This window comes from Bos grunniens, chromosome 25 (assembly GCF_055505025.1).
Source record: "Bos grunniens cultivar Pamir isolate PY7600 chromosome 25, Bosgru_T2T1.0, whole genome shotgun sequence".
Lineage (NCBI taxonomy): Eukaryota > Metazoa > Chordata > Mammalia > Artiodactyla > Bovidae > Bos > Bos grunniens.
The window spans coordinates 38581968-38605516 of record NC_141189.1 but is presented as its reverse complement, the minus strand read 5'-3'; the positions used below and the strand labels follow the sequence as shown (position 1 = coordinate 38605516).

The 23549-nt window shown below is 44.9% G+C and overlaps 1 protein-coding gene and 1 long non-coding RNA gene across 2 annotated transcripts in view; both read left to right on the top strand.

Moving 5' to 3' along the window:
- Nucleotides 1–21326, top strand: part of LOC147345470 (uncharacterized) — an 81448-nt gene extending 60122 nt beyond the window's left edge. The window contains exons 2-4 of the long non-coding RNA XR_015154786.1: nt 18227–18306; nt 19628–19741; nt 20578–21326. This is a non-coding gene — a long non-coding RNA (uncharacterized LOC147345470). The remainder of the gene's footprint in view (nt 1–18226; nt 18307–19627; nt 19742–20577) is intronic.
- RBFOX1 (RNA binding fox-1 homolog 1) overlaps nt 1–23549 on the top strand; it is a 2446597-nt gene that overhangs the window by 133855 nt on the left and 2289193 nt on the right. The window lies entirely within an intron of this gene.

The following is a 23549-nucleotide window of genomic DNA, read 5'->3' as shown; positions in this document are numbered from 1 at the left end:
GCACTGTGCCCCCATGTTCTGTTCAGGGCAAATTATGCTCAGAGACTGAGGCTGTCTTTGCCAGTAATTTATTTGACACAGGTTCTCTGTAGGAATTATGATTTATAATAATAATATTTCACAAATCAATAACATAGAGGATAACATCTCTTAATAAGCCAATAAAGGAATAACACCATCCAAACCAATGACAGATTAATCACACTATTGTTCCCAGCAAAGAGGAGACGAAAGAAAGTCCAGATGTAGTTGAGGTGTACCTTTCTTTGACTTGGTTCTCAGTAGAGTCAGGAGAAGGCAGTGGAGACCCACTCCAGTCCTCTTGCCTGGAAAATCCCATGGACGGAGGAGCCTGGTAGGCAGCAGTCCATGGGGTCTCTATGAGTCGGACACGACTGAGCAACTTCACTTTCACTTTTCACTTTCATGCATTGGAGAAGAAAATGGCAACCCACTCCAGTGTTCTTGCCTGGAGAATCCCAGGGACGGGGGAGCCTGGTGGGCTGCCGTTTATGGGGTCGCACAGAGTTGGACACGACTGAAGCGACTTAGCAGCAGCAGCAGCAGCAGCAGCAGAGTCAGTCCTTCCAACCAAAATCTGGGTATCAGTTGCCTGCTTAGGCGCTGAGCTGTTGGAACACAAAGCTAGTGGGCAGTGCTTCTGGTGGTGGTGGCCAAGGTGGGCTGCTCTGAACGTTGTTACTCCTGAGACTGTCACGGGCCTTGTTCCCTTCACTTCCTCAGCCTGCTGCATAGTTTTACATCCCTGCTAACCCAGAGTTAAGTAGCCTGACCATGGTAGGAACACATTTCTCAAGATCTCTGGAGAACTATTAGATCAGCAAAGAGTAGCCTTGCCCAAAGAGAACATTCTCAAGTTGCTGGTCAAACCTTCTTGGTTTTTAAAGTTTGAAAGTCCATCACGTGAGGGACTTCCCTTGCGATCCAGTGGTTAAGACTTCATGCTTCTACTGCAGGGGGTGCGGATTCAATCCCTGGTTGGGGAATTAAGATTTCACATCCTGCATGGTGTAACTACAAATTTTAAAAATCCGTCATGTGATGGGCACCGCTGCTGCTACTATGGTGTCAGAGATGTAAGGGCCCTCTCCACTCCAGGTGGAAGAGGTCCACACTCTTTACAACCTGCCCTTTCCCTGTCAGGTCCTGTCCAGCCTCTTTCATTTTATTAAGATCTCAATCACACAAAGCTTTCTGGAGGCGTTGGAACACGCCAGCATCTCAGACTGCTTCATTTTCGTATTTTTCGTTACATCTACTTGGAGTTCTCTCACATCTCTTCTCTGTTGATCTAACTTGTCCTAAGACCAGGGACAAAGGGTCCCTGGCAGAACCGATCTTCCCCCCAGACCAAGCTCTCTGTTTATTCATCTGTTAGATTCTTGCCAAACAGGATCAGCAGGATCTGTTGCTGTCTCTACTGTAGGTGAGGCAGACCATGACTCCTTAAAGGGTAGTGATGCCTCTGAATAATGCACTTATGGATGAGATCATGGGCCTTGAAGTGCTTTAAACTTGGCTTCCAATTCCAGGTCACTTGGCTCTGTGACAGAAGGGAAGTGTTATGTACCCTCTGAGCCTTTTTTTTTTTTTTTTCTTTCCTGGTCTGTGTAATACACACAGTGGACAGACTTTCAGGTGGCCCTTATGATCTCAGCCTCCTCATGTTCCTGACTTTGTGGGGTGCCCTCCCCTTGCGTGCGGATGGTACCCATGACTTGCCTCTAACTCACAGATGGGATGCCACGCCCATGATTATGTTATGTTCTACAAAGCTCCGTTTGCCAGCAGACTTGCTGCCCTGGAAGAAGCAAGCTGCTCTGAAGCAAGAAGCTGAAGCCCTCTGTCCTGTAGCCACAAGGAAGTACATTCTGCCCACAGCCTGAGGGGGTGAGGGAGCAGGTCTTTCGTTAGTTGAGTCTCTGATGAGGCCACATCCCTACTGACATCTGAGTCACAGCCTGGTGACACCCAGACGTAGCGGTCCAGCTAAGTTGTGCTCAGACCTACAGGAACTATGAGATATTAAATGCTGTTGTTTTATTTAATTTTTAATTTTTTTGAATTGTGTAGGTCCATTTATATGCCGCTTAAAAAAATAAATACAGTACCTGTATTTTCATTTTGAAAGAAAGTGAAAGTGTCAGTCACTCACTCACTCATGTCTGACTCTTTGTGACCCCGTGGACCCCACCAGGCTCCTCTGTCCATGGGATTCTCCATACAAGAATACTGGAGTGGGTTGCCATTCCCTTCTCCAGGGGATCTTCCCGACCCAGGGACTGAACCTGGCTCTCCCGCATTGCAGGCAGAGTCTTTACTGTTGGAGCCACAAAGGGAAGACTGTGGGGAAAAGTTTGTGTTCAGTAAGAGATCACAATATGTGGAATCAAAAGAACTAAGGCTTGAGTTCTGATTCTATCCAGACTATTTCGGCTTCCTGCCGTTGGTGAGTCATTTATCAATTCCTTTGTTTTATGAGGCAGATTATTAAAAAAAAAATTATTTTTTTAACGTGCAGCATTTAAAGAAAATTTTTTTTATTGAATTTGTTACAATATTGTTGTTTTATGTTTTTTGGGTTTTTTTGGCCACGAGGTATGTGAGATGTCAGCTCCCTGATCAGGGATCGAACCTGCAACCCCTGCAATGGAAGGCAAACTCTTAACCGCTGGACCGCCATGGAAATCCTAATACGGTCATTTTAAATTTATGAGAATCTGTGACGAGGCAGAGAGAACTTATACAATGAGTGTGTCAGCATCTACCCCAAGTGGGCGGTCCTCATTGTGATGGGTAAATGAAATGAAGCATCTGAAGGATATAGCATGATACCACGTGGTAAAATGTGAATGCGGTTAGATGTCATCGCAACTGTCATCATCCCTATGTCCACTAGACCTGACCTTGTAACAGACAATCAGGATGGTTGGTAGGTGGCCGAACGGATGAATTAACGAGTGAAAATGCTTCACTCGGTGTCCCTGCAGTCATGGGCTCATTGGGATCTCAGCTTCACCTAGGAAAACCAAAGATAAATGTGATTTGTATTTAGTTGGAACATTTTATTATCTCCTTGAAGTCTGGAGACTCCAGCAGAGAGAGTAGATTGATTTCTTGGACTCACTTGTCTCAAAGAGGTAAACTTCCGCCATGATTTATAGAGCCCCTCAGCTAGAAGGGAGTGTTCAGCCTCCCTGGCCAGAGTCCTGTCAACAGCTCTGGACGTGTTTCCACCTTCCAGCCCCTCTGTAGCTCATACCAGCTTCTTGTAAGGACCAAGGTGTCTAGGTTTTCTGGGCCATCTAGGTAAGAGCATATGGGGGATCAGTAGCCAGAGTAGGAGCAAAGTCAGACTGCAGACATCTGATTACTTAGACCCGCCCCTGGATTAACTCTCCAATCTACAGAGAAAAGAGGAGGATTCTCAAGGGCATCTTCTTGAAACCCTGTACCTCCTCTGGTTCCACGGTGTCCTCTCTAATCCGGGTGCTCAATACCTGGGAGCTCAATACCTTCTGGAGCTGTCAGGCCTCTGGGTCCCAACTCTGGACAGTTCCCAGATGGAGTGTTGGGGTTCACTTTATCAGAACAGGATCAGACAGCTGTTCTCTGCCTTGAGCTGACCTGAAACAAAGGCTAGATGTAAGGAGGATGACACGTGCAGAGTCTAGAGGGCAGGGCGCTGCCCCGGGAGTCCTGGCAGGGGGAAGATGCCGTGTCAGCAATCCCCCACCGTGGGTCCCTGCTAAAGGCATTGATTCAAGATAGGGAAGTTGTTCCTGAAAATTAAATGTAGGACGACAAATGAACCAGTTTCATCAAAGGATGAAGGGCATGAAGAACAGGAGAAGAACTGTTACGGATGAAAAGAGATTTAAGAGATTCATCACTGAAATGTGATGTGTGGGCCTTCTTAGGACCCTGATTCACACACACACACAAAACCACTGGAAGATATACACCTATGGCTAATTCATGTTGACATATGGCAGAAATCAAATCAGTTTTTAAAAAATTTATTTATCTTTTAATTGAAGGATAATTGCTTTACAGAATTTTGCTGTTTTCTGTCAAACCTCAACATGAGTCAGCCATAGGTGTACATATATCCCCTCCCTTTTGAACCTTCCTCCCATCTCCCTCCCCATCCCACCCCTCTAGGTTGATACAGAGCCCCTGTTTGAGTTTCTGGAGCCATACAGCAAATTCCTGTTGGCTATCTGTTTTACATATGGTAATGTAAGTTTCCACGTTACTCTGTCCATAATAAGTCTATTCTCTATGTCTGTTTCTCCACTGCTTCCCTGTAAATAAATTCTTCAGTACTATTTTTCTAGATTCCGTATATATGGGTTAGAATACCATATTTATCTTTCTCTTTCTGACTTACTTCACAGTGTATAATAGGTTCTAGATTCATCCACCTTATTAGAACTGACTCAAATGTGTTCCTTTTTACAGCTGAGTAATATTCCATCGTGTGTATGTACCACAACTTCTTTATCCATTCATCTGTCTGTGGACATCTAGGTTGCTTCCATGTTCTAGCTATTGTAAATAGTGCTGCAATGAACAATGGGATACATGTGTCTCTTTCAATTTTGGTTTCCTTAGGGTATATGCCTAGAAGTGGGATTGCCGGGTCATATGGTGGTTATATTCCTAGCTTTTTTAAGGAATCTCCATATGGTCTTCCATAGTGGCCATATTAATCTACATTCTCACCAACAGTACAAGAGTGTTCCCTTTTCTCCACACCCTCTCCAGCATTTATTGTTTGTAGACTTTTTGATGAAGGCCATTCTGACTGGTATGAGGTGATATCTCATTGTAGTTTTGATTTGCATTTCTCTAACGAGTGATGTTGAACATCTTTTCATGTGTTTGTTAGCCATCTATATGTCTTCTTTGGAGAACTGTCTGTTTAGGTCTTTTTTTCGCTTTTTGATTGGGTTGTTTGTTTTTCTGGTATTGAGTTGTATGAGCTGCTTGTATATTTTGGAAATTAATCCTTTGTCAGTTGTTTCATTTGCTATTATTTTCTCCCATTCTAAGGGCTGTTTTCACCTTGCTTATAGTTTCCTTTGCTGTGCAAAAGCTTTTAAGTTTAATCAGGTCCCACTTGTTTACTTTCGTTTTTATTTCCATTACTCTAGGAGGTGGATCATAGAGGATCTTGCTTTGATTTATGTCATCGAGTGTTCTGTCTATGTTTTCCTCTAGTTTTATAGTTTCTGGTCTTACATTTAGGTCTTTAGTCCATTTAGAAATCAAACCAATTTTTTTTTTTGAAAAGGTATTTCTGAGACCTGAACTAATTTGATTTTATTAAGGAATCATTGTCAATTAAGTTGAGGGTGACAATGATGTCATGGTTATGGGCTCTTCCTTGTTAGGAATACCTAATGAAGTATTTACGGGTAAATGACATAATGTTTGGGGTTTGCTTTGAAATATTCTAAGAAAACTAGCCAACCAACCAAAGTGGCAAGGATGGGCAGATGAGAGAACTGCAGAAGATGGGTTGCAGTTGACCCATGGCCACGTGAAGTCTGGTGGTGCTCGCTTTTCTGTGTGTGTTTGAAAATGTCCTTAACAAATGTGAATGAATTAAATGTCTGTCACCTCCTAGGGTTTAGGAGGCTGAGTCCTGGGGACTGCTGATTCACGCTGGGATCAGTGTCTCCATCTTTCAAATGGGTGCAACACCTCCTTTTCTCCTTGTTTTCTTCAGTGGCTTCCAGGCACTGTATTTGTGTGTGCTATGTGCTTAGTGAGCAAGGCAGAGGGTCTCTGCCCCCATGGAACTCACGCCTGGTGGGAGAGACAGATGTTAAATAGACCTTTTCCCAGGGAAACATTTAACTTAAACTGTGGTCAGAGCTGCAAAGGAAAACCACACAGTGCTGTAAGAGATGGTTGTAGGGAGATGTGACCCAGACTCAGATAAAGAGTATCACAGAGGCTTTCCTGTTTTCCTGATGTGCAGGCTGAGACTTGAAGGATGGTAGCTTGGACAAATGTATGCATGTTTGTGCATGTACACATATGACTGTGCATGTGTTTGCACATGGGTGTGTGTGTGTATTTGCATGTATTGGGAAGGAACCGGGGGACAGAGTAACAGCTGTGCAAAAATAGGAGGCACATTCAGTGTTGAGGGGTGGCCTGTGGAAGGGGAGTGAGTAGAGAGGGTGGAGGGGAGGAGGCTGGGGTCTGGTCTCCTGATTGGAGTGAGCGATGATGCCAGGGGTTCATGGGAGGATATTCAAGACAACTCTGGAGAGCAGCAGCACCCTGAGAGCCCTGGGCTCGTTTCTGAGGAATTGAATTTGAGTCTGATTCAAGTTAAATGTTTCGGGCATGACTCACAGTGTCCAGGGACCCTATTAGATGCTTCATTGCACAGGCGAGGCCCTGGACCAGAAAGGCGGCCGCAGTTGGTGTTAGACACGGCACCCTGCTCTCTGCTTGGGGCGCTCTCCTTCTCAGCCCACGTTCCGGGCCCTGCCTCGGTGACAGCTGCTCTCTAGGGGATTAGCCCCTTCCTCAGAGCCTCTCTGACTTGCTGTTTGATAAGAATAAACGCTTTTGGCTTTTTATTTATCCTTAGGGGACTAGCAGGTCTGTGTGCCAGGAGAGACAGAGGTCTCTGGAGTCTTGGGTACAACTCCCAGCTCTGCCATTCACTCACTCTGTGACCTTGGACAGGCTACCTGACTGTTCAGAGCATCAGTTTCTCCATCTGTAAAAAGAGGACAATTATAGTCACTCCTTCACAGGTGATTAGGAGAAGTCAGTGAGTTAAACAGAGCATGTGCATGGCCAATAATCATGATATTATTGCCAATTTTACTTAATTATTAATAATCATTATACAACTCCAGGATCTGGACCTTAACCATAGGTGGGGTCAAGGGCTCAAACCATGATTTTTGTCTTCTTGAGCCAGGGCTAGATATTAGAGCAGGATAGAAGGGCAAGGAAACTGACATGTATTTCGAAGTCTGTAAAATATTCCATTTTCCTGGCAGAAAATTTGAGAAGTAGAAAATAAAGGAGAAAAGAATAATTACTTTTAATTATCCCACTGGGAGATGAGTACCACTAACATTTTTACTGAATTGCCTCCCGAATCTTTCTCTTCTTAAAATTGAATTAATCACAGCCCTTAGTCATGACATAATCTCAGCCTTGGTTCTGTTGTGGCCAGTTTTGTCCGTCTGTCATCTGCATATTCACTCTGCCACTTTTGAAGATCAGAAGCAGTTGATTGTTAGCAATCTCATATGGTTTATCTTAATAGTTATTTCATTTTTGAAGTGTAATGAGACCCACCACCCCAAACAAGAGCTATGTCCTCGACATGGACTTCTGTCCAACTGCCCTTCATGCCTCCCTCCCCACCAGACACCCATCACCTGGAACCAGCATGCACTGCTTGCTTTTCTTTTTTTTGCATCTATATATATTTCTGCAAAGCCTGATATTTATTTTTTTCAGTTTTCATACAATTCTCTTTTAAAACAAAATGGGTATCTTACCGTAAGGTAGGTGTTTGGGTCCTGATTAAAAAGCATTACCTCCTGAATAAATCCCTTTCTCATTAAAAAGTCTCTGGGAATAGAAAATGTAATACTTGCATAATATTCCATATTGTGGCTGGACCATCATTTATTTGTAATTTCCCCTTCTACTTGGGCATTTTTGATTGATTTTTTCCCCATTTTTAAACATTTTTATTTAAAAAATTTATTGAAGTATAGTTGATTTACAATGTTGTGTTAATTTCTGCTGTACAGCAAACTGATTCATCTATACATATATATTCTTTCTCATATTCCTTTCCATTATGCTTTATCACAGGGTATTGAATATAGCTCCCTGTGCTCTGCAGTAAGGCCTTGTTGTTTATTCATCCTATATATAATATTTTGCATCTGCTAATCCTAAACTCCCAATTGATTTCTTTTCTGTTGCAAATAATGCCATATAAACTTTTGAAGGATTCTCAGTGTATTGTATTGAATTGCTTTTAAGAAAGGTTGTAAAAAATATCGCTCTCTGCCTCCCACTGTGTCCCTCACTCCCAGCAAGTCTTTTTAAAAATGTTGCCAGCGTGATATGGGGAAAGTGCTATTAAACTTATTTTTAAAAAACACATATTTTCATGTGTTATTGGCTGTTTATATATTTTTTTTCTGTGAATTCTCCATCCGTGTCCATAGCTCATTTTTTCTACTGGGGCATTAATGTTCTTCTTATCGATTTGGAAGAAGTCTTTGTATATAAAAGAAGATACTCCTAATCTGTCATAGTTATTTTGGGTTTTTTCCAGGTTTGTCATTTGCTTTTCAATTGAGTTTATTATGGTTCTGAAATAGAGATTTTTTTTTTATTTTTAGGTAATCAGTTCATTCAGTCTCTTCTTTGGTGATTTTTTTTTTTTCACTCATTGATTTTATGCTTTGAAAAGCCTTTCCGTTCTTAACATCAACTAAAAATTTATCTAGATTCTCTTTAAGTGTTTACGGGTCAGTTTTTACATTTTAAATCCTATATAGATTTGGAATTTGTTTTGATATATGTTTGAGGATCTAACTGGGTTATATTCCCACAAACAACCAATTTTCTAGAGACTGATTTGTGAGTAGTTTTCCTTATCCCACTGGCTTATGATGCCTCCTTTAACATATGATAGACGTTTCTGTTTGTGCTCTGGTGTGGTTCAGGCATCTCTATAATTTAACTTTGTTTCCCATCAACTTTTCCACTTCTCACCTGATCCCATGGCTAGAGCCTTATTTTTTTCTACTTTTATTATTTTATTTAAAATAATATTTTAGTTAATTTTAATTTTTATTGTTGCTTTACAATGTTGCACTCATTTCCGCTTACAGTGAAGTGAATCAGCTATAAGTATACCTAGGTCCCTGCTGTCTTAGACCTCTCCCCACCATCCTACCCATTTAGGTCATCACAGAACACTGGGTTGAGCTCCCTGTGATATGCAGCAGGTTCTCCTAGCTATCTATTTTACACATATTTTAGTGTATTTATGTCAAGCCTTATGATAGAAAGAATCTTCTTTGCATTTGTCCTCCTTTGTATTGTGGTCCTTAAGCACTCTTGCTTGTTTCTTAAGCATTGTTGGCGTGATTCTTAATTTCAGAGTAGTTTTGTCATTCTTCCCCTAAGAGCAATTGAAATTTTGATTGGGACTGTCTTAAGCGTATACGTTAATTTGGGCAGAATTGATATTTTTCCTTACCTATTTAGTCTTCCCACCCAGGCAAGCTTGTGTAGGTCCAATTCATTTTTGACTATTGTTTTGCTTCTCTCTCACTCGCTGTTTCTGTTTCATCGATTTTTATTGCTATTGGGAATGGAACCCTCGCACCCAATATAGGTTGCTGTTCTGGCTGGAGACAAAAGACACTCAAGGTGGGTAACTCAAAGGGAGTTTATACATGACTGTTTACCAAGATGTGGGGTAAGGAGACGATAGGAAAACCATAAGGCATTAGAGAATCCCTTAATAGGGGGCAGTTTGCACTCCAACTTGAAGAGGCAAGAAGAGGCAGCAAAGATGAGAACACGGAAGGGCGAGTCCTGTGGAGAGGGCCCCCTTCACAGGAACTGGAGCCTTATATTGGGATACCTAGCCTATCTGGGCTTCCCTGGTGACTCAGATGCTAAAGGATCTGCCTTCAATGCGGGAGACCTGGGTTCAATCCCTGGATTGGGAAGATGCCCTGGAGGAGGGCATGGCAATCCACTCCAGTATTCTTGCCTGGAGAATCCCCATGGGCAGAGGAGCCTGGTGGACTATAGTCCTGGTGGTCGCAAAGAGTCGGACACGACTGAGCGACTAAGCATGCTACCAGCCTATCAGAGGACACTGGGAGAGAAGGGAGTCGGGGAGTGAATACTTCAAGCTGTCTTCCCTCTCTTTGACATTCTGCTGGTGTTCTCCTTTGGCTAAACCCAACTGGAAGCTAGAGATCCAGGGGCCCATCGATGCAGTCTGCATGGACCAGCTTCCGGAACGGATGGAGATGAGAGGAGAGGAGGCATGGAGACAGATGGAAGATACCCACCTAGCAACCTTCCCCCAGCCTGTGTTCTTCCCCCACCATCTATACCATCCATATTTGTCCAGGAGCAACTGATGTTTCTATCTTCATTCTATTACCCAAATGTTTTTCTAAATTCTTGCTGTCTTGCCAATTCTAAGAATCTTCTAGTTGGTTCCCTTGGGTATTCCCACTGTGTTGTTATATGAGCTACAAGTAATGGTTTTGTCTTCCTGCTTCCAATGGTTGTGTATTTCACTTCCTGTTTCTAGTGTAGGAGCTGAGCTGCCATAAAGTCATATATGGTTTTAAAGATGCCCTTTTAAGAGACTTAATTTCAGCTCTGAGCGTCATGAGCAACCTATGGCTTAGTCTCCCTTTCCTCTTCCTTCCGTCCTTCTTTCTTCCCCTCCCTCCCCTCAACCATCCATCTAATATTTTAAGTGCCAACCACCCTCAAGCACTGGGCACTTCAGTGACAAACAAGAGAGGCTGTAAGCAAACAAGCAAAAAAGAACAATAAAAATATCAGAGCAGCATTTCTCAAACTTTGTGAACTCATCCCACGCTAGGAAATTAATTTGATATTGTGTCTCCACAGACACACAGAAACAAAAGTTTCATTAAATTTTCATCATGTGGACAGCAGCGCATGAAAAGTGCTCTGATATTTTCTATTCTAATTCACTTTATTTATAAAAATGGTATACATGATCTTCTTTGCAAGGCAGAAATAGAGCCACAGACGTAGAGAACAAATATATGGATACCAAGTGGGAAGGTGGTGGGTGGGAGGAATTGGGAGATTGGAATTGATACATATACACTATCGATACTATATATAACATAGGTAACTAATGGGAACACACTCTAGCACAGGGAGCTTTCCTAACACACTGTGGTGGCCTGAAAGAGATGCAAGTCCTAAAGGGGATATACGTATACATATAGCTGACTCATTTCACTGTACAACAGAGATGAACACAACATTGTAGAGCAACTATACTTTAATAAAAATTAATTAAAAATAGAGAGAGAGAGAAAAGAGAAAACCCTATTGGTTGCTTTCACTCAAATGATTCCATGCCTGGTTCCTGGGTCCTCATGTGCAGTGGCAGGTTGGGCGAGTCCGTGTAACATACTGTGCCAAGGAGCAGAATGAAAGAGAGTAACCTGGTCACGACTCTAGTCAGGTGCACTGGGAAGATGCCTCTGAGGAAGGACGTCTAATGACAAGAACGCCCAACTGTGTGCAGATTAGGGAAGTGCATGGGGTGGGTGGGAAGAAAGCTTCACATAGAGGAAAGAGCAGATGGAAGCAAGCTTGTCTTGCTCGAGTCTTCGGGGGTTGGGGGAAGGACATGGGGGCTGGAGATGGAACCAAGGTGAGATGAGGCTGGCCAGGGGTGCAGGCTTCTGTTGTAGGATCAGGGAGTCTGCATGTGTGCATGTATGTGTTGCTTAAACAAGGGAAAAGCACAACAAATGATATGCTAGTTTTTTGTGGCTGTGTAGCAGATTACCAGGGGGCCCAGTGGTGTAAGTCCCAGTCTGAGATCGAAGGCCCAAGACCCAGGCTCACTGAAGTCCGAGGGTGGGAGGATGTCCCAGCTGAAGCAAGAAAGCAAATTCACCATTTCTGTGCCATTTGCTTTCTTCCTGCCTAGATGGATTGGTTGGTGCCCATCTGCCCTCACTGGTGGGTGAGGGTGAGGGTGACCTTCTTTGCTCAGTCTATGGATTCAGATGCCAGTTCTTCCAGCAACATCTTCATAGACACACCCGGAAGTGTTTTACTAAGCATGCCTTAGACCAGTCAAGTTTACACGTAAAATTTAACCATCATGTGCAGACTCAGGAGGGAAGCCGAGAAGGGCTGGCCTACTTGGAACCGCGGGTGTCATACCAAGCACTCTGGACTTTGTCCCAAGACCCCTGGGAGTCACTGAAGCAGTGGTTTGATGGGATCAGATCCACATTTCTGGAAGATCATTGCACAGAACCACCATGTGGATTGAAAAGCTGTAGCACGATCGTGCGGTACAATGACTTCTGAAATCGCGGCAGGGCTGTGGGCCCCTTTCTGCCTCCCCATGTGGCCCCAATGGGAACTCTGTGTGCTTATGTGTTTAATGCGGTTGCTTATTTTGATGCAGTGAATTATCTTTGATTTGGCACAGATTTGTTTCTCTCCTTTATTTTCCACTACGGCTTCTGTTTGAGGAGAATGGTGGTGTATTTTCTGCTGCTCACGGTATTCGAATGCATGTTCTAAAAAAGCAAGGCAGGCTGTGGGCAGAACGGGAGGCCACTGGGGTGTGGAGAGCATCTGAACTGTCCAGGGCCTTAAGCTGCAGCCTGTGCTCTGTGGTGGGAGTGGGTTTTGCTCCTCTCCTGTCTCACTCAAGCCTGGTTTCTGAGAAATATCTCTTCCTCATGGACAATCCTCCACATATCAGGGAAAGTCCTTCCGGCTTTGGGTGGGTAGCTAAGACCTGTGGATGTCCTGCACTGTTGGCATTTGGATGGGGTTGTGCAAAGGGTCTCGGTGGAGTGGATGTAACTTCTGCTGGACCGTCTGTGGCAGAAGGAAGGAGGAAGCAGGAAGGATGCCTTTGACAGATGGCACAGGCCATAGTCACAGGGTCTTCAGGGCAGGGGACATGTGACAAGTCTGTTTAAATGGCCAGGGATGCCCTGCTTCATGCATCGAACTTGCACTGGTCATCTATTTTACATGTGGTAGTATAGATGTTTCAGTGTGGTCTGGGACAACCCAGAGGGATAGGGTGGGGAGGGAGATGGGAGGGGGTTCAGGATGGGGGACACATGTACACCAGTGGCTGATTCATGTCTATGTATGGCAAAAACTATCACAATGTTGTAAAGTAATTAGCCTCCTATTAAAATAACTTAATTAATTAAAAAAATGGCCAGGGATGGACAGGAGGCATCGGCTGGCCTCCCTGTGTATCCTTGGAGCTGGTGGACAGAGTTCAGCTGCCTCTCCATAATGACTCCTCCCCTTGTGCCCCCCACCCCCAGGTCTGGTCCCCTCAGACACCCCACTGAGCCCCTTAGGTGGCATCTCCTCCCCTTCTCTACCCTCTTCCAGTCTAACTGATACTTTCCAAATTTGCTTTTATGGACTTTTAAGTCCTAAGAGGCTCTTTCTTTTCCCACAAGCTGTCATCTTGAAAATCAAAAGTTTAGAACTTCCAAATGATGGATTTTGAGGTAGCATCAAGAGTCCTCTTTAAAAGTTAAAAAAAAAAGGAACTTTTTTTTTTTCTTCTCTTTATACTCGCCCAGCAAGTATTTATCAAGAACTTGTTATGTGCAAGATGTTCGGAGTGCTGGGAGTATAGCAGAGAATAAAACAGACGTCCATGCCCTCATGAAACTCGTATTCCAATCTGGAGAGGTAAAAAAATATGTGACTCCTTGACCAGTGGGAGATGTAAAACAGAAAGGCACAGAATGACTAGTTCAAAATTTCGTCTTGTCTCATCCTCATGAAGCATCTCTTGAAAAGCAACCGGAGTGGCCCAGTCTGAGATTCAGTTCTTGTACGTTCATGCAGGAGAAAATCCGTTCCTGTCACTCGTCACTCAAGGTCCTCACTGTGATTTCCACGTGTGTGTCTAAGTCTTGTCCCTGCTCCTTCCCTTCATAAGCTCCATGTCCCTGTCACACCAAGCCGATCTGTGGACTCCTGCACGTGGAGTGTGCTTTCCTGCCTCCAAGCCTTCACTCTAGCCCTTCCTCCTGTTTAGAATGCCCTCTCCTCTCCTTTCTGACTTTCAGAATTCAGTCTACTTTTGAAACCCAACTTCAGGGACTTCTCTGGTGATCCAGGGGCTAAGACTCAGTTCTCCCAATGCAGGGAGCCCAGACTTGATCCCTGGTCAGGGAACTAGATCCCACATACCTCAACGAAGACCTGACGATGCGAAATGAAAACAAACAAACAAAAAACCAACTCCAGCTGTAAGTACTGACAGTATTTGAACTCAGTTCAGAGTGAGTCAATTATATCTGATTTCAAGGCCTGCCTCAGTTTGGGCCAATCACTTGGCCGCTTTGAGCCTTTGATTTCTTATCTGTGTACTGGGGTGGTATGAAGGTTAATGGGGTAACACATAGCAAGCGGTCATTAAGAGTGAGCCATGGTTACTTCCCCCTGTAATGAGCTGACACTTTGGGGATGTTGGGATGGGGTGAACATATTTTGCATGTTGATGAGTCTTCTGGGGCCCAAGGGTAGAGTGTGGTAGGCAAAAAAAAAAAAAAAAAAAAGCCTTCAAAGACACCAGCTTTTTAATCTCTGGAAAATGTAAATACATTGTCTTACTTGGCAAAAGGGACTTGGCAGATGTGGTCAAGTTAAGGATCTTCAGATGGGGAGATATCCTGGATTATCTGTGTGGGTTTAATGAAGTTACAGCGTCTTCATAAGAGGGAGACAGGAAGGTTGAAGTCAGGGACTGATTGGAAGATGAGACTCTACTGGCTTCAGATGAAGGAACGATCATGAGCCAAGGAAAGCAAGCATCTTCTAGAAGCTGGGAAAGTCAAAGAAACAGTTTCTCCCCTGGGGCCTCCAGAGGAGCACAGCCTGGCTGACACCTTGATTTTTGCCCCGTGAGACTCATTGCAGACTTCCGATTTACAGGGCTGTAGAAGAGGGCGGCAGGGGCTGAGATGCTTCAATAACATCATCAAATCAACGGACGTGAACTTGGACAAACTCCAGGAGAGAGTGAGGGACAGGGAGGCCAGGTGTGCTGTAGTCCATGGGGTCACAAAGAGTCAGACGGGACTTAGTGCCTGAACAACAACAACAAAAGATAACAAATTGTGTTAAGAGACCAAGTTTGTGATGATTTTTTACTGCAGCAATAGAAAACTAATGCTCAACCATCTCTTTTTTTTAAATTTAAATTTATTTATTTTAATTGGAGGCTAATTACCTTACAATATTGTATTGGTTTTGCCATACATCAACATGAATCCACCATGGGTGTACACGTGCTCCCCATCTTGAACCCCCCTTCCACCTCCCTCCCTGTACCATCCCTCTGGGTCATCCCAGTGCACCAGCCCCAAGCATCCTGTATCCTGCATTGAACCTGGACTGGTGATTCATTTCTTATATGATATTATACATGTTTAAATGCCATTCTCCCAAATCATCCCACCCTCTCCCTCTCCCACAGAGTCCAAAAGACTGTTCTATACATCTGTGTCTCTTTTGCTGTCTCGCATACAGGGGTATTGTTACCATCTTTCTAAATTCCATATATATGCGTTAGTATACTGTATTGGTGTTTTTCTTTCTGGCTTACTTCACTCTGTATAATAGGCTCCAGTTTCACCCACCTCATTAGAACTGATTCAAATGTATTCTTTTTAATGGCTGAGTAATACTCCATTGTGTATATGTACCACAGCTTTCTTATCCATTCATCTGCTGATGGACATCTAGGTTGCTTCCATGTCCTGGCTATTATAAACAGTGCTGTGATGAACATTGGGGTACATGTGTCTCTTTCCCTTCTGGTTTCCTCAGTGTGTATGCCCAGCAGTGGGATTGCTGGATCATAAGGCAGTTCTATTTCCAGTTTTTTAAGGAATCTCCACACTGTTCTCCACAGTGGCTGTACTAGTTTGCATTCCCACCAACAGTGTAAGAGGGTTCCCTTTTCTCCACACCCTCTCCAGCATTTATTGCTTGTAGACTTTTGGATCGCAGCCATTCTGACTGGCATGAGATGGTACCTCATTGTGGTTTTGATTTGCAATTCTATGATAATGAGTGATGTTGAATGCTCAACCATCTTCAGGGATTCATGCTCTTTGGTAAACCAGGAAGATTCCATGGAGGTTATTACTATCTAGTCAGTATTTCTAGTTAGCGTGAAAGCCGTGGGGCACTTTCCACCTAGATGTGCAGGAATTTCTTGCCTTGCTTACGTCTGAGGAGGTCTGCGTTGTAGAGGTGGAACAACTTGGCAGTACCTGACAGAGGCCAGAGGTCAAAGGCCTGAGCTCTGAACCCACACAGACCTGGGTTTGAATCCTGGGAGGCCCCTAAATTGCCGTGAGGACTTGGGGAAGTGACTACCCGTCTCCAGTTTCGCATCATCTATAAATTAGGAAAAACACTACTTCAGGATGGTTCTAAAGAATATAGGAAGCACTGTGTATACAGCTCTCAGTGCCATGCCTGGTGCGTAGCAAGTTGCTGCTGCTGCTAAGTCGCTTCAGTTGTGTCCAACTGTGCAACCCCATAGACGGCAGCCCACCAGGCTCCCCCGTCCCTGGGATTCTCCAGGCAAGAACACTGGAGTGGGTTGCCACTTCCTTCTCCATAGCAAGTACTCAGTACCTATTAGTGGTTGTTATTATTATCCTTAATTGTTATTTTTTTTTTACTCTGATGTGATCACAGGCTTGTGACTGTTTTAGGGTAATTTGTGAGTTTTCAAGGATTGTAGATGCTGTCGTCCTAAGAAATCCCAAATATTATTGCTTGATGCTCCACACAGCATACACATGGACGATTTGTTACACATATGTAGGGGCTTCCCTGGTGCTTCCAGCAGTAAAGAATCTGCATGCAATGCAGGAGACCTGGGTTTGGGAAGGGGCTGGGAAGATCCCTTGGAGAAAGGAATGGCAACCCACTCCACTATTCTTGCCTGAGAAATGCTATGGACAGAGGAGCCTGGCAGACTGCAGTCCATGAGGTCACGCCAAGAGTTGGGCATGACTGAGCCACTAACACTTTTCACACGTATGTAGAAAGGAATGGAATACAGAGGGATGGGCAAGACTGTCCCTCAAGAGAGTTTTGGGTGGGGCAGTGAGGCTATCTGATATAATAAGTAACACCGAGCCCTCACTCTGCCCAGTGCTAAGGGCTTTGCATGCATTTGCTGACTCATGGTCCCTAACAGCCCTCTGCAGAGTGGGAATTAGCATCCTCAGAGGTCAAGGAGGTCAAGCAGCTCGCCCCAGGTCTGGCACCTGAACACGCTCAGAGCCTACCCCGCCTTGATGCCTCCAGGACTTCACATTCCTGGGGGAGGGTCCAGGAGTGCCTGGCACCACGGCTGTGAACGGTTGCTGGAATGCCCCAGGGAAGAGATGCAGCCCACCCAGGACCACAGCTTTCCCCTTGAAACAGCGCAGCCCCCGTGCTCCCCGTGGAAGGAGGAGGAGTGGAGCTGGCAGAGCCTTCCTGGCGACAGCTCTGGATAGCGCCACCGGGGCGTGTGTTTTGAAGCGAGGCTGCCCCAGGGGGCTGCGTAGAAGAGAGGCTGTGCTATTGATGTTTCCCATCATGACGCTTACAGTTTCCTCATTTCTGGTCCCTGAGCCTCGGGAGTCCTTAGTGCAGCCGCCAAATTGCTTCATGCTCCAGAAAGTGGGGTGCCTCTTAACTAAGAAGAGAAAAATACTGGCATTTTCTACCAAGAGCCCCAACTGTTAGAGCTCCTTATAACATTGACAAGGTGTCCACAGCACTCCCCAGAGAGCACCATGCAGCTTTCTCTCTCTTTCTTTTTCCTTTGTTCTTTCTTCCCTCTTTCTTGCTATTGAAGGGACTCCGTCTTCACCTTGGTCTGCCACTGCAGCATTCAATACTGTATCTGAACTGTCCTTGTGGCTTTTGAAATTTAAATTGGTTAAAATAAAAGAGAAACTCAGCTTCTTAGTGGCAGGAGCCATATCCCCAGTGATCATTTACCACTGGGCTAGCCATGTGACCAACAGCTGTGGCCACCACACTGGACCCCACAGACGTAGAGCATTTCCATCGTTGAAAGTTCTATTGGACAGCGCTGGTCTGGGGCATTCGTTCATTGGCTCATTCAGCTCTTACTTAACTGAATACCTGCTCTGTGGCAGACCCTGTTCCAGGTTTTGGGAAGTAAATGGTCAAACAAGAAAAGCAAGTCTCGGGACTTTCATGATGGTCCAGTGATTAAGACTCTGAACTTTTTATGCAGGGGGTCCAGGTTTGATCCCTGGTCGGGGAACTACCATCCCACATGCCATGCGGCATGGCCCAAAAAAAAGAAAAAAAAAAAAGGAAAAGCAAATCTCTTCCCTTACAGAGTGACCTCCATGGTGGGTGAGACAATCAACAGAAAAGCCATTGCAGAATACAAAAAGAGCCCCGAGGAAACCAGCAAAGGTGAGGAAATGCAGAGTGATGGTGAGTGGCAGTCATAGGTATGGTTGGGGAAAGCAAGCACAAGGTGAGTGCTGACTGGTGTCCCTAAGCTCTTGACTTCCCCACTGTTTGGTCCAGATGTGCTTGCTCAGATTTCGGGGAATGAACAGGTGTGTCCCTGGAATGGTGACCTCTCCTCTCTGCGGGCTTGTGTATCACCTCTTGAGAGGCTGGTGAAGGCAGAGTGTCAGGTCTTTCCCTTGAGGGGAAGAGAGAGTGTTGTCACGTGGTGGGTGTGGTCTCTGCTCTAAAGCACAGACTTTCCCAGTTACCACTTAATTGCTAAGGAATTAGAGTCCAGCTTTATATTATAGTGGACCTTCTTCCACCCCCCAACACCATGGATTGACATTTTCCTCCTTATAAAGGACTTGCCTGGGCTTCTCAGGGGGCTCAGTGGTAAAGAACCCTCTTGCCAATTCAGGAGACTCGGATTTCATTCCTGGGTCTGGAAGATCTCCTGGAGGAGGAAATGGCGACCCACTACAGCATTCTTGCCTGGGAAATCCCATGGACAGGAGTCTGGTGGGCTACAGTCCATGGGGGTCACAAAACAGTTGAGCACGACATAGTAACTAAAACAATGAAGGACTTGCCTAAAGCAACAAAGCGACTTGTCACTGATGAGAGGAGATTTATTACCTCCAACCAACAGAATGAAGGGTTACAGTGGACATCTGTCTCCTTCTGCCTAGGGGGGTAGGGTCCTGGATGAGGGTTGGTCAGTGGTTGGGGGGCATTCCGGGCATTGTGTCTTAAATCATTGCTTCCAGCTGGTGTCCAATTGCAGAGAGCTTAGCTGGAGGTGACAGGTGGACCCCCACAGCTTCTTCTAATATCCACAGTGGAGTCAGCGATATCATGTCTTCCGACTTAGAACAGTGAAATTTGAAATGACCTCTGGCTGTTTATTCACCATCAGTCAGAGCAGAGGATTACTGCTTGAAAATCATGGATGAAGTTGGGCAACTGACAGGATACAAGGTGGCAAAAAAGGCTGGGGTATCTTGTTGCAATCAAAATCCTGGGTGGCATTCCTGGAGGGAATTATGGAGCCAGTGGAGGCTATGATTATGTTTTATGTAAGGAGTATGGGATCTGGGGAAATGATTTGTGCCTGTTCTTTACCCTTGGTGGAGACGTTCATTCTCTCTGTCTCATAGCTTTTATTTGTGGTGTGTTTACCATGTGTTAGGCCGTATGTCCCATCCTCCAGGTTGTCTGTCTCAGTCCTTGTAACGGTGCTGTACGTTTGGCCCCATTCATCTTGCCCACATTACAGGCGAGCAAGCTGAAGGTCAGACGTTTGAGATAATGTCTAGTCACAGGGTGATGGAGCCATAGACGACGATTGCGGTATCGGAGCCCAGATCCAGAACCGACTCTCCTCACTGGGGTGGGTATGCCTTTAACAGAAAACGCCGAGGAGATGAGGCTTGGCAGGCAAATAGTGCCCTGCCGGAATTCAGTATCACTGTTTGTTTTCATTGCTTTTGTTTTCACTTGAAATGATACTGGCTTCCAATTTACAGTAGTGATAAAAGTTTCCTCTAAACGTCAAGGTATTCTATGTTAAAAAAAAAAAAAGTGGTCCTACTTAAATAAAAATATGAAGAGAGTAATTTAAATGTGCTGTGGATGTGGCAAAGGGAGTGACAGGGGCATGAGAATGCCCACACCTCCTGGGAAGGCTGAGACGCAAGGCAACTGATTTGTTGGTTCCTAAGGCAAAGGGCTTCCCTGGTGGCTCAGACAGTAAAGAATCTGCCTGTAATGTGGGAGACATGGGTTCAGTCCCTGGTTTGGGACAACCCCCTGGAGAAGGGAATGGCTACCCACTCCAGGATTCTTGCCTGGAGAATCCTGTGGACAGAGGAGCCTGGCAAGCTATAGTCCCTGGGGTCACAAAAAGTCAGACATGACTGAACGATTAACACTTTCATTTTCAGGGCATCATAGGAGGGGCTTCTGGGCATTCAGAAGGTGAAATGCTGAGCCCTCCCATGTGTGTATTTGTGTGTGTGTGTGTGTGTGTGTGTGTGTGCTTGGGGACCACTGTGGTGGAATTGAAAGTTGGAATGCATTGATGTTGGAGATGGGGGACTTCTCTAGAAAGTCTTAGAAACTGGAGGCTTAATTGTGGCCATGCAGGGCAGGACCAAATTTTAACTCTCCCTGGAAAACACCTGTACATCTCTTTAAATAAGAGTTGACATGAGGTCTTTGTTCCAGCCACTGATACTCGGCATCTCATTGAATCCTGACGACATCCCCCTGGACATGGTGGTTCCCACTTTACAGATGAGGACACTGAGGCTCTGGAAGGATGTTATCTGACTAAGCCACGCATTTATGTGCAGTGGAGCAGGGTGTACATGCAGGAAGCGTGACCCCAGAGACCCTGCTCTTAGCATCTACATCGTGGTTAATCCTTGGAGCTGCTTATACATATTCTGTTTCTCTTCTTTTGACGTCAGTTCTCTGATGGATCTTTTGACCTCAGTTCTCTGATGGATCTAAGAAGAGTTGTGGATTTTTTCTTCTTTTCTCCCCCCTTGCTGTCTGGATGAGACTGATGACTTTCAAGCTCCTTCCATGCTGGACTGGAAGCCTTCATTTTTGAAAGATATTTTCATGGGGTATAGAATTCTGATTTGACAGTTTTTTTTTGTTTGTTTTGTTTTCTTTGAGCACCTTAAATTGTCTCTACATGTTCCTCTGGATTGTGTGGTTTCTAACTATAGGTCTCTTATACTTATCTTTGGGACTTCCCTGGTGGTACAGTGGCTAAGACTTCAAGTTCCCAATGCAGGGGGTCCGGGTTCTATCCCTGGTCAGGGAACTACATTCCACATGCCACAACTACCCAGCACAGCCAAATAAATAAATTAAAAAATATTTATCCTTGGTTCCCTGGATGTAATGTGTCCTTTTTCTCTGGTTGTCTTCAGGACTTTATCTTGATCTCCTCTTTTGGGGTCATGGTTGGACTGAACTTCCTTCCTGGCATATGAGTGTATGTAGGACCAAGAAACTTTGCTTTGGCCAGTGGAACATGAACAAAAGGTTCAAGAGACTTTACAGACTTTCCCATATTCTCTCTCCCACTGCCCATGGAAAGTGGAAACAACATTTAAGATACTCTCTAGATCCAGGTTCTGTTGTGAGGACAGGGTGGACCAGTGACTCCAGCTGACTCATCATGAGCATGTAGCATGCAGTAAATAAATTTTCTGGCTATCAAGTTTTAAGGGATGTTTGTTATTGTAGCACAACCCAGCCTACCCTGTCTAATAGACTCTATCACTTTCCTTCAGATGAAATAAAGGAATGACTTGTGGGAGAAAGCCCAGTAATAGAAGTTTTTGCATGTAAACCTAACCCACTAACAACCACAATGATGGAGGGGTAGTAAGGAGGAAGATTCTGTGGAACAAAAGGAAAAAAGCACACACAACCAACCCTACAGAATTCTGAAAGACCCCTACCTTATCTTGCACACGGCATTAGCACTGCTATATAATTAAGATGCATATGCCACCTGACATTAAGCAGCCTTTTGTGAACTGTTAATTAAGATTAAATCAGTCACATATTTTATTCTTACTGAATTAGAAGATTAGTGTTAATTTCTGGCAGGGTTCCATTACTCCCTGTTGAAGGAAATCAATGTATCTGAACATAATTTAATGAGAAGAAACTGGTACCATAGTGAAAACAGGCTGGGGAGACATTATCTTGACATTTTAGGTAATTCGGTTAAGGCCAGCAAAAGAGGAGTGATTGACAAAGTCATTATTTCTTCCACCAAGGGATAGAAAGCACATTTCTGACAATGAATTAAGATTTCGGTGGTGAAGGAGCATGGTGAGAATCAAGAATGGGGTTAATGAAGTGCCCATTCCCCACCTTGTGTGTGGCTTCTGGACAAGTCTCATCAATCATGGAGTTTGCATTCTTGGCTTGAGATGAAGAAGGAACCCTAACAGAGTGCAGGTGGGCAAGCATGGAGTGGACAGGTGGGATCTTATTTGCAAGGTGTTTTCAGGTCGTATCTGGTGAGGACTGCTATTTGCAGGAGGCCTGCCCGGTTGGAATGAAGCAGGCACTTAAATAATGGACAGGTGCATTGATGTGAATGTGTCTTCAGAGAGTGCCCGGTGTTCCCCACTAATATCAATAAAATATGCAGAAATGTCCTTGAATATTCTACATGATGTCACTGCCCCGAAACCTTCTTCCAGGCCCAGTTAAAAGTGCAGAAATAGTAAATGGTCAGTAGTTTAGTGGCAAATGCAGCAGACATTATCTGCTTATGATGCCGGTGTTGGAAAACTGTGGCAAGGCAGGGGGTGTGGGGTGGGTGGGCTGGGGTCTGGCCCTGGGTGGTGTCAGGGAGTGAGGTGGGGTGGGCCCACAGGTGTCAGTGGGGTACAAGGGGGGAGCTCAGGAGGCCTCCCAGGAGAAGCCAGTGGAGCCGGGCACAGTGTGAGGCATCAGGTCCGACGTGATCAAGCCACAGGTAATGACTGGGTGAGACTGGGTAAGACCAAAGCCCAGAGGCCAGGAGATGAACTCTGGAGAGATTTCTGCAGGTGTTAAAATGTACAGAGAGGACTTCCCTTGTGGCATACAGTGGATAAGAGTCCACTTGCCAATGTAGGGGACACAAGTTTGATCCCTCTGTACGCTACACAGGGGAAACTTCCATATGTGGTAAAACAACTAAGCCTTTTCACCACAACTATGGGGCCTGGGCTTTAGAGCCCAGGAGCCATGACTACTGAAGCCTGTGTGCCCCAGAGCCCATGCTCTGCAAGAGAAGCCGCCGCAGTGAAAAGCCCGCATGCCTCAGTGAAGATAGCCCCAGCTCGCAGCAAGTAGAGAAAGCTCCAGTGCAGCAACGAAGACCCAGTGCAGCCAAAAATACATAAATAAAAGTAAGTTAAAAAAATAAAATGTACAGAGAGAGAGAGGCCATCAGAGAATGCTTGGGCTTTGCCTGCATGAGAGAAGGTGAACCAGTTAAACTGTATAAGCCAAGGAGAGGTTCCTGCTTGACCTCCTATGCCTCCTTACTCCCCTCCCTTTTGCCCTTCTTTCCATCCCTTCTTCTATGATTCCCTCTCCTTTTATTCCTTTCTCCCATCCCTTCCTCCCTCACTATTTATGGAGAACTTACAGTAGTGCTGTGTCTCTTAGCA